The following is a 9,807-nucleotide window of genomic DNA, read 5'->3' on the forward strand; positions in this document are numbered from 1 at the left end:
CCATCCGTCCATCCCTCTGCCCATCCGCCCATCCTTCCATCCAACCATCCATCCATCCATCCATCTGTCCATCCATCCGTCCATCCCTCTGCCCATCCGCCATCCATCCATCCATCCATCTGTCCATCCATCCATCCATCTGTCCATCCATCCGTCCATCCCTCTGCCCATCCATCCATCCATTCAACCATCCATCCATCCATCCATCCATCTGTCCATCCATCCATCCATCCATCCATCTGTCCATCCATCCATCCATCCATCCATCTGTCCATCCATCCATCCATCCATCCGTCCATCCATCCATCCCTCTGCCCATCCATCCATCCATCCATCCACCCGTCCATCCGTCCATCCATACAACCATCCATCCATCCCTCTGCCCGTCCATCCATCCATCCACCCATCTGTCCATCCGTCCATCCATCCATCCATCCGTCCATCCATCCATCCATCCAACCATCTCCCCACCCATCCCTCCCTCCACCCACCCATCCATCCACTTCTCAGCTAGTTTACACACCCCCCCACCATCCATCCACTGCTCCCCCATAAATCCATCCCTAGACCCATCCATCCTTCTTCTCCAGGGAGAGGGAAATGTCCAAAATCTCAGCTGGGGGAGCCAAGCAAGCTCAGGTGCAGTGGGTCAGTCTCCCCCTGGCCCTGAGCCCAGTAATGCCATGAGAGGAGGGGGAGGGATGGTTTCGTGGGGGTTAGCGATCACCTTCCATTCACCCCCAAGCCCGAGGGTGGTGTGAGTGTGGGAAGACGTTCCAGAGAGTTCTGCCCCATATTTGCCTTCTGGACTCTGTTTCCTGGGGAAATTTGGGCCAGATTCCTGCTCTGCCTCCCATATGGACCTGTAGATGGCCCCGGGGTAGGCGTGGGGTGAACTTCTGGGCCCTTCCTCCGAGTCTGAGGAGCACACCCAGCCTGCTCCTGGAGGGAGACGTCTGAAGGGCTCCCCTCTGGCCCACAAGGCAGAGCATGCGCTGGGAAGGTGCTGGAGTAAACCCGACTGGGATTCCAGAACATACCCCCAACTTGTAGGGAAAGCTGTGCACTGAGGCGCGTGGAGCTGGCCCGCTGCTGAGTCTGGGGTGGCGGGAAATCGAGCTGCCTGGGCCCAAGCGGGTGCTTGACTGGACTGTGGCCTGCGGGGGCCTGGGGTGCCCGGGAGTGAGGAAGGGGGCAGGTGGAGAAGGGCCTTAAGGGCAAAAGGGGGACAGGAAGGGGATGACTTGCACCCCCTGGAGGGTGGGGAGGGGGGAAATGATGGGAGCAAGGATGGGTCTTGGGGAGGGGCTGGAGGCCGGACCAGCAGGGAGGCTGGCACGGCCCTGGGCAGTGGGGCTAGAGGCGAGACTGCATAGGCGACACTAGTATTTTTCCTTTTACTAACTTTTTAAAACATTACCCACAACACAGACGTGTTAAGGTAAACGCGTTCCCTTCCTCTCTGGTTTGAAACTTGAGAGAAACGGGGTGGTCTGTGTGCTGTGGACCCTTCCAGCCACGATGCTTGGGCACACCTGCGAGCCCGCGGCCAGCGCCCCCCCCCCCGTCACACCTGCAGCCGCGTCTCCGACCAAGACCTGTCCTTTTTGCCTTCGATGACATGCCACCGGCCCATGCCCAAGTCAGTCCGCGTGGATGTCGTGTGCTTCCGAGTGGCTGCGTCGGGGTCGGCTTCCAGTTCTGCTCTCTCCCTGTGAGGGAGCCCCGGAGGGGCTGGGCCCCCAGCAACCGTGTGCGGGTGGGAGCTGGCCCCGGCCCTGGGGAGCTCCTCCGTGACCCTCTACCTGCCGCACTCCCGCCTCTCCTGCCTCATCCCCAGCGGTCTGGGGCCGAGATGTCTGGGGCCCTAGGGACAGGGGCTGGGGCAGGGGCTTCGGTCAAAGAGGCCAAGAGCCTCTAGGACCTCTGGACCCGAAGCATGGGCTGAGCTGGGGCCAGGAGACCAGCTGGGATTCAGGATGACGCCGTCCCGGGCACGCACACCTGCTGAACTTGCCTTCTCAGACAGCTGGCTCCCAAATCCTTGGCCACTGGCAAGAATGAGGCCGCAGCTGGAAACGGCCTGGCCTCCACTTTCCACACTGGGGCTCTGCACAGGCGGAGGGGTGGGGGTGGCGGTGGCGGTGGCGGGGTGCCGGTGGGGCGTGGACACTCCGGTGTGCCTTCCTGGGCTAAGTGGCCACTCAGACACACACTGATAAGATTACCCCAAGGCCCGGGAGGCAGAGTGAGGGTACACTGGGAGCCCATCCTTTGGGTCGGGGTGGCTGGGAAGGCTTCCTGAAGGAGGGGGCATTTGAACTGGGTTTATAAGAGAAGAACGTACCACAGCTCCGGGGTGCCGGCCCCAGACGTGCCCCGTGCTGTGTGATGGTCGCCAGGCTCCAGACCTTTCTGAACTTGGCTTTTCCTAGTCGCTGAGGCCGACCTGTGCCGAGGGAAGGGCCCCAGCTGGGTTCCAGAACACAGGCGGACACCTGAGTCCCCCCCAGGAAGCATCCAGGCTGGGGAGCTGGGGCGGCACTGAGGCCAGGAGGCTTTCAAGAAGGTTCCCTGGGGCCTGAGGAGAAGGCCTGGTGGCAGATACTTCTGCTTCTGTTCCCCGGCTCTGGCCTGCTTCTCGCCGTGACCTAAGTGAAGCTCGGCCCCTGGGTCTCAGTTACCATGTCTGTGCAGTGTGGGGTGACCGGGTTATCCCGATGGGACAGCCGGCACTCGAGGGGGGATGCTCCGGCTGGGAGGAGGTCTGAAGCAGGGGTGGGTCGGGGGTCGCACGTGCGTCTGGTCCCAGCTGAGCTACGCGTCCAGGCCTCACCAGAAGTCCTCCGGGGCCTACGGAGGGCCCAGGGGCTGGGGCTTGGGAAGAAGAAAGGAGGGCAAGAGGCTGCCCCGACTGCCCCTCTCACAGAGCGGGCAGCTCAGAGGCCTTGGGGCGAGAAAGCCTCGGATTTGAATCCCGGATCCACAGCCCGCTGGGACCCTAGGCCTGTGAGCCTCAGTTTCCCCACCGGTGAGCAGGCCCGATCCTAGGACCGCAGGCCTCCCAGGACGGTCACCGGGTCTGTGCCTGAGGCAGGAGGGACTGGGAACCCCAGCTCCCCCTCTCTCGGGCCGGCCGCCTTCCAGGGCCCGCGGGAAACCCCATTCCTGAGGCCCCAGGGCGAGGGCGGTCGGTCCATCTGCCTCGGGCCTGTGTGTGTGTGGAGGGGCCCTGGCCTGGCGGAGGAAAACAAGTGGGGGGCGGGGGGGGCTGCTGCGGGCAGGGTGGGGGGAGCTGGCTGAAGGGCCGGCCGGCAGCTCCACGCAATCTGTCTGCTATGCGGCCCCGGGCCTGGCCTGTATTTATTTATGCTGAGTGTATATTTATATCAGCCCCTTTCTCATTAATAGGGCAGGAAATGGCTGGAATTGTTACATACCTGGCCGCCCAGGGGTCCCGCTCCGCCAAGACACACAGGGCGCTGGCTGCCCAGCCGGGACGGCCTGCAAGGGGCCCCCTCCTTGCTCCCCGGCCGGAGTCGCCGGCCTTTCGCTGACCTGGCTGGCCAGGAGCTCCTCTCTCTTCCTCCAGCTCCCACGCACCCCCGAGCCCGCAGCCCTGGGAAAGGGGCTCGTTTTCTGGCATGTCCCTGTCCCCTGCCCCCAGCACCATCCCAGCCTCAGGAGAAACAGGGGTGTCAGGCGCTGTCCAGGTGCAGTGAGTGAGAAATGGGGGTCCCCTCGACTTGGGGGATGGGGTCCTGCCCATCCAGGGCAGATGGGCTATGTGGGGACAGGAGGGTCAGGCCCCAGGGACAGCATCTCGCCTGGGCTCCCTTACAAAGGTCTTCTCCCAGATGCCATGTTGAGCCACCGCCCAAGTTCATGGCCAAGGCCAGGCCAGCGGCAGGTCCCTGCTGTTCCTCTGGCTCTGCCTGGCTTGGCCTGGCCTGGCCCGGTGGTCCTAAGAGAGCTGCCCCTTTGCAGGATGAGAACCCCACACCCTGCGTGGGAGTTGTGGGGACCCAATGAATGATGAAGGGCTTGGATGGTGGGTGCTCAGCAAATAGGAACATCTCTCCTACCACCTCACCTTGGCGGTTAGGTGCCCAGGATCCTGGGGCAGGGGTGTCCGTGGTTGGCCTGGGTCCTCTCTGCCGAGTGTCCTCCTGTCTCTCCACTTCCTAAATGGACAAGCACCGTCCAGACTAGGGGGAGGCTAGGGACAGCCAGATCCAGGCTGCAAGGCTGCAACCTCAGAGGGTCTCCTGGGGCTGGACTATGCCCTCTGCCCCACAGACCCTGCCTCCAAGGTCAGGACAGAGCCTTCTCTCGATGCTGGGACAAGGATGTCCCGGTCACCCAACCGTGTGGGACAGAGTGCATCCCTGTGGGTGGCAAGCGGCAGGCATCCGTCCAGAAATCTCCCTCCCCCAACGCTTCCTGGGACTGGACGGACGTCAGACCCTCTGCTCCAGCCCGGGTCCTGCCCTCCCTGGCTTGTGGGACCCTGGGAAGGTCGCTGGGTTCTGTTGCCGTTCACGCCGTGAGGCATGAGCCTTTGGACCCTGTGGCTCCTGAGTCGGAATTTTCTTTTGTGAACCCTGAAGCCCTCTTGGCCCTGGGGTGTGGGGGGGCTGCTGGAGAGGGTGAGCATGGAGGCCCCTTGTCCCAGTGCCCAAAGCCCCAGACCCTGCTCGACTGCCTCCATCTGGAGCTGTGTCCCGCCCCCAGCTGAGCCCCACATCTGGAGCCCAAAGCCGGCTAAACACAGAGCATCTGGGCTCTGGAGAGCCTGCTCCCAGGTTAATGCGGCCCATCTGGGGTCCTGGCAGCTGCTCTGCCCTGTCTCCACCACGGAATGCTGGCGGCACATCTGGAGGCTGGAGCCCTGGGGTCACCCCGCCTTCCCCCGTGCCTGGCGGGGCTGGAGCTGAGGCTGCCTGGGGTTCCCTCCCCGAGGCGGGGGGTCCCATGCCGAGGGGGCTCGCTCTTCCTTTCTGGATGGCACAGCTCACAGAGCTTCTCCTGGGGGCTGCCTTGGGAGCAGCAGTTTTGACATAACGGGGACACACGGCCCTTGCCGGGAGTGGTGACAGCTGGCACTCGGCACCCACTCGCCCGGCAGCCCTTGGCATCGCTTGAAAGAGCCTCCAGGCCCCTCAGCGTGGCCGGCCTGCCTACCTACCCCCACTCCGGGGCACCGAGGGTTCTATGGGGTGCCCCCCGGCTGTGCAGGTACCGTCCTGGGTCCCTGTCACGAAGCCCGTCTCACACGGTGCGTCCGGTTGTCACATCCCTACCCCTCCCCGCTGACCTGCCAGTACCCGTGCTCGGCAGGATGGGGACAGGGGTCTCCCCAGAGGCCCCCGATGCAGAGAAGAGGGCCCAGGAGAGGAGGTTGCCCAAGGGAACCAGGGCTTGGCATGCCAGACAGACTGCGTGGGGCAAGGGGCTTCTGGGGGCAGGGACATGCCACGGAGCAGCCAGCGGCGGGACTCGGGTCGGGCTTGGAGGAAACTTCTGAGCCACGGGAAGGAACTGCCCCGTGGTGGCTGGCACTGGCTCCTCCTCAGACAGTCCTCCTGACCTCCCCGGGGCCGCGGGGTCCTCCTGAGCGACAGCACAGGGGCCTTGTCACCGTCACTGCGGTAGTGAGCTCCTCGCGCGGCACTGAGGCCCTAGAACCCCCGGATCCCAGGTTTCCGAGATGCTGCTTCCTCAGTCTCCGAGCCTCCTGCGGCAGGAGGTGGGAACAGGCCTGGGGTGGAGGAGAGACACGGGGCACAGAGGGTGGTCGGGGAGGCAGTGGGGAGAGATGTCACCGGCCTGTGGCCCAGCGGCTCATGGACCTGGGGCTGCCCCGCCCAGAACGGCCCGGGCTCTGCGGCTGGCCCTGCCTCCGAGGCGAGGCCCGGGGTTAAGGTTAGCATCCTGTGGTCCCGATTTTATCAGAGCATCCCTGGCCCCCGTTGAAAGGAATGCTTTATTGCTCCGGCCTCCAGCCCCGAGGACCTGGAGCTCCAGGCAATGGAAACCGGGGAGTTTCATGCCTCCTGCTGTAGCTCCTCACCCACGGAAAATCTGACTCAACAAACAGGCGGGATGGAGACACAAATAAGAAAATCACAAGGGCTAGAATTTACTGAGTCTTCACGATGGGCCAGATACCATTCCGAGGGCTCTGCTGCTATTAACTCATTCCCGGCTCCCTTGCGACGGAGGTAGGAAGTCCTGTTGTTATCTCGGACCCATTCTACAGATGGGGAGCCTGAGGCTTAAGGTCCACTCAGCCACGAGGGGGGCAGAGTTGGGTTCAAAGTCCATGTCCTTAACCACTGCCTCTCAGCATGTTGTGGAGGGGGGACCCTGGAGACAGGGCTGGAGAAGGGACAGAGGGAGGCAGAGATGGGGTGGCTTTCGGGCCCCGAGAAGCGATGCTGCTGTCCCCAGCCCAGGAGGAGAAGCAGAGGCGGCGCGGTCACAGGGACCGCCTTGTCCTGTCCCCCTGTCCCGTCCGGACTACTCTGACTGACCCTTCTTGTCCAAGAGCAACCTTCTATAAAGATTTTTTGTTTTTAGATTTTATTTATTTATTTGACAGAGATCACAAGTAGACAGAGAGAGAGGAGGAAGCAGGCTCTCTGCCGAGCAGAGAGCCCGATGCGGGGCTTGATCCCAGGACCCTGGGATCATGACCTGAGCCGAAGGCAGAGGCTTTAACCCACTGAGCCACCCAGGCGCCCCCCACAGCAACCTTCTAACAACCTCTCCCACCAACCAGACCACCTTCCCGCTCGCTTTGGCATGAGCAGGGCAGCCGACCGTAGTGGCCACCTCCTTTGTGCCGAGCGCATTCTTAGATGACGTAACATGTCCCTCCCCATGGCATGGCAGGAAGGTGTCACATGCACCCCCATTGTACAGATGAAGAAACTGAGGCGCCGCGTGAGTAAATCACTTGTCCACACGCTGACAAGAGATTCGAATCCAGGCCTGTTCTGACCCCTCTCCCGGAGCCCCTAATTCCCACCCCTGCCAAGAGGGCTGGGGAGAAAGCTCCATTTTCCCCAACTCCTGGGGCAGACCCAGGCTTCCCAGAGCCCCTGCCTGATGCCCCCATTCCCTTGCTGGCTGGCGTGGAGAGGGCTCAGCCTAGACTTGGGGGCTGGCCGAGGGCCAAGGGGGAGGACACTAGGAGTGGGAGAAGCGGAACCCCTCTCGGAAGTGACCGCCCAGACCAGGCCAGCAGGGCTTTCTAGACGGGCCGGGTCCCAGGCTCCCCAGGGCAGGGGGCAGTGGTGAGGAGGAAGGGGGGTCCCCGGGCCGTGCCTCCTGCATACATCTGAGGTTCTGTGGCCCAGGCCAGTGTGGGGAGGGCCGGGCAGGAAGGACGGATGCTGGTCTTGTCCTGTGGTCCCAGGGGGACTTGGCTCTCTCCAGGGGGCTCTCCTGGAGGAGGCTCCTGCTGAGACCCAGATTAACTGGACTCTGCGGTTGAACTTGGCAAGAGGAGGAAGCCGCTGGTTCAGCCCCGAGAGCGCCTCCCTCCTCCGCCCTGGGCAGGCTGCAAGGGCCAGAAGGGGGTGGTGGACTCAGGGTCCCTGCCTCGGGCTGCACAGAGAGCCCTGGCTCGACCCCCATGGGCTCCCCAGGCGGGCTCCCCGTGGCCCCTCCCCCTCCCCGGCACCTGGGGTGCTGTCCTCACAGAGCGCCACCCCCCAGAGTCAGATGCGGAAGGTGTGGCTCAGCTAGTGGCTGGGGAGAGCCCAGAACCCTTGGCTGCTCCAGGCCCTTCGTGGTCCCCAGGACCAAGTGTCCCTGAGCCTTGGTGCTCTGGAGCGGAACCTGGTGCCCAGGCTACTCCCTGGTTCCCCGGGGGGGTCCATGAGGCCCGTGGCTCACTCAGGGCCGACATGGTCCTTCGCCTGCCTCTCCCCAGGGTGGCAGGGTCCAGCCTGGGTCTAGTGCACCTGACTCTGGCCTGTCGGGTCAGCGGCTCCATCAGCGGGTGTGAGACGCCGCTGCTCAGAACTCCGTCCCCATCCCAACAGCCCCCGGTCTGTGCTGCGGGCGCCCCTCTCCTTTCCCTGGGGGCTGCTGTCCCACGGCCCCCGGTGCTGGGTCCGCGAGGACATCAGCAGCATACCACCACCACCGCCACTTCCCGGCCTCGGGAGGGGCCCCAGGAGCGGCTCCCACCATTCGCTTCTGGGGGGACAGGATAACGGCTGCTCAGAGTGGCAGAAGCCTATCCGCCATCCAGGTCTGCCGGGGGGGGGGCGGGGGGGCCCAGCTCCTCCTCGGTCTCCTTCTTCTCAGCTGGAGACTGGGGGCAAAGCGCTCTGAGCATTTTCTCAGCCCACGGAACACCCCGGAGGCTGCCCTGCACTGGGAAGCACAAGTCCTTGCTGGGGGTGAGTCCTGATGGTGCTGTTAATAGGTTCTGGGGCCTGGAAGCACCTACCTCCCATCCCCGGGCCTCAGTTTCCCCTTCTGAGCAACCAGGCCGGATTTGAGATGTTCACAGAACCTTCTGGTTCCTGCTTAGGGGAAGCCTGCTTCTCACCCTCACGTCCAGAGCAGCCTCCTCCCCGCCCGCCCGCATTCCCGGGATCACAGGGCTCCCCCCACCAGCACCCACCAGGCCCCAGGTGGTGCCCTGAAGCCAGAGAGATTCCAGCTTCTTCCAGCCCCCTGGGCCTTGTTACCAACAGCGAGAGAGAGGGTCTTCCTGCCTCGCTCTCTCTTCAAAGCCAAGCAGCGGGGAGCTCATCAGGGAGCAAGTTCTCCCAGACGAACCAGGCCCGTCAACAAACGGGCGACCAAAACAACAAGGCAAGATTACGAAACCCAGATTCAGGGAAGGACGCTACTCCAAGCATCTCTCCGGGACAGGGGGCGGCGAAACTGGGCCAGGCCTGTGGGTCAGAGCCGGCCTGGCCCGGACTATTTTTATACCGTCTGGGGGGTGGGGGCTGATGAAATTCCAGCTGTGTTTCACCAAAACACTTTCCCCTTAAGCCGAGTTCCATGTGGTTCAAATTCATTGTCACTTAACTCATCACTCGAGGCCCCGAGCCACACCCCTCCACCCCCCCCCCACCCCCGAAAGACAAAAACACAGTCTCTGGCACTCTGGCGAGGTGGGCGTGAGGGGTTGTGACAAGCAGGCCGGCTGCCTTGACCTTAGCTGTCCGCCCCCCCCCCCCCGCCCCAGCTCCTTGCATCTGGGTCTCAGCCTCCTCCAAGCTACGAAAAAGAGCCCCGCTGGGACTTGGAGGTCACTGGCTCTCTCCCCTCTACCCCCCACTGCTGGAAACAGGGAGCCGCTGGGCCCCGAGTTCCGAGTTCTGCACACAGGGAACGCCCGGAGGTCACCCTGGTGGTGGTGTCACGTCTGCTTTCCCCCTGCACTGCTCTGAACAATGTTCGCTGGCCCGCACCTGGTGCCCTTCACTTCGGGGCTTGTTGGGGTCGGCGAGGGCGGAATCTGAGCGGATGGGAAGGGCTGTCGAGAGGGGAGCCCCCAGAGGGCATTTCAGTCTTTATCGAACCCGGCGATCGTGACCTCTGCTTTTGCAAACGGCGCTGACCCGTGGCTTCCCGAGCTGGGTGGCCACAGCTGTGGGTCCGTTTGATGACAGGCCCACCTGCCCCCTGTTCTATTCTGGCAGGTGCCCCATATCTCCCCCTAGACCTCTGCAGAGCACGGCAAGACTCATCCACCCCTACATCCCCAGTGCCATGCCCAGGGCTTGGCACAGGCCCCGAGGGTTGCGAATGCTTGTTCAATGAATGAATGCA

The sequence above is a fragment of the Mustela erminea genome, chromosome 20, assembly GCF_009829155.1.
Source record: "Mustela erminea isolate mMusErm1 chromosome 20, mMusErm1.Pri, whole genome shotgun sequence".
NCBI classification, from domain to species: Eukaryota; Metazoa; Chordata; class Mammalia; order Carnivora; family Mustelidae; genus Mustela; species Mustela erminea.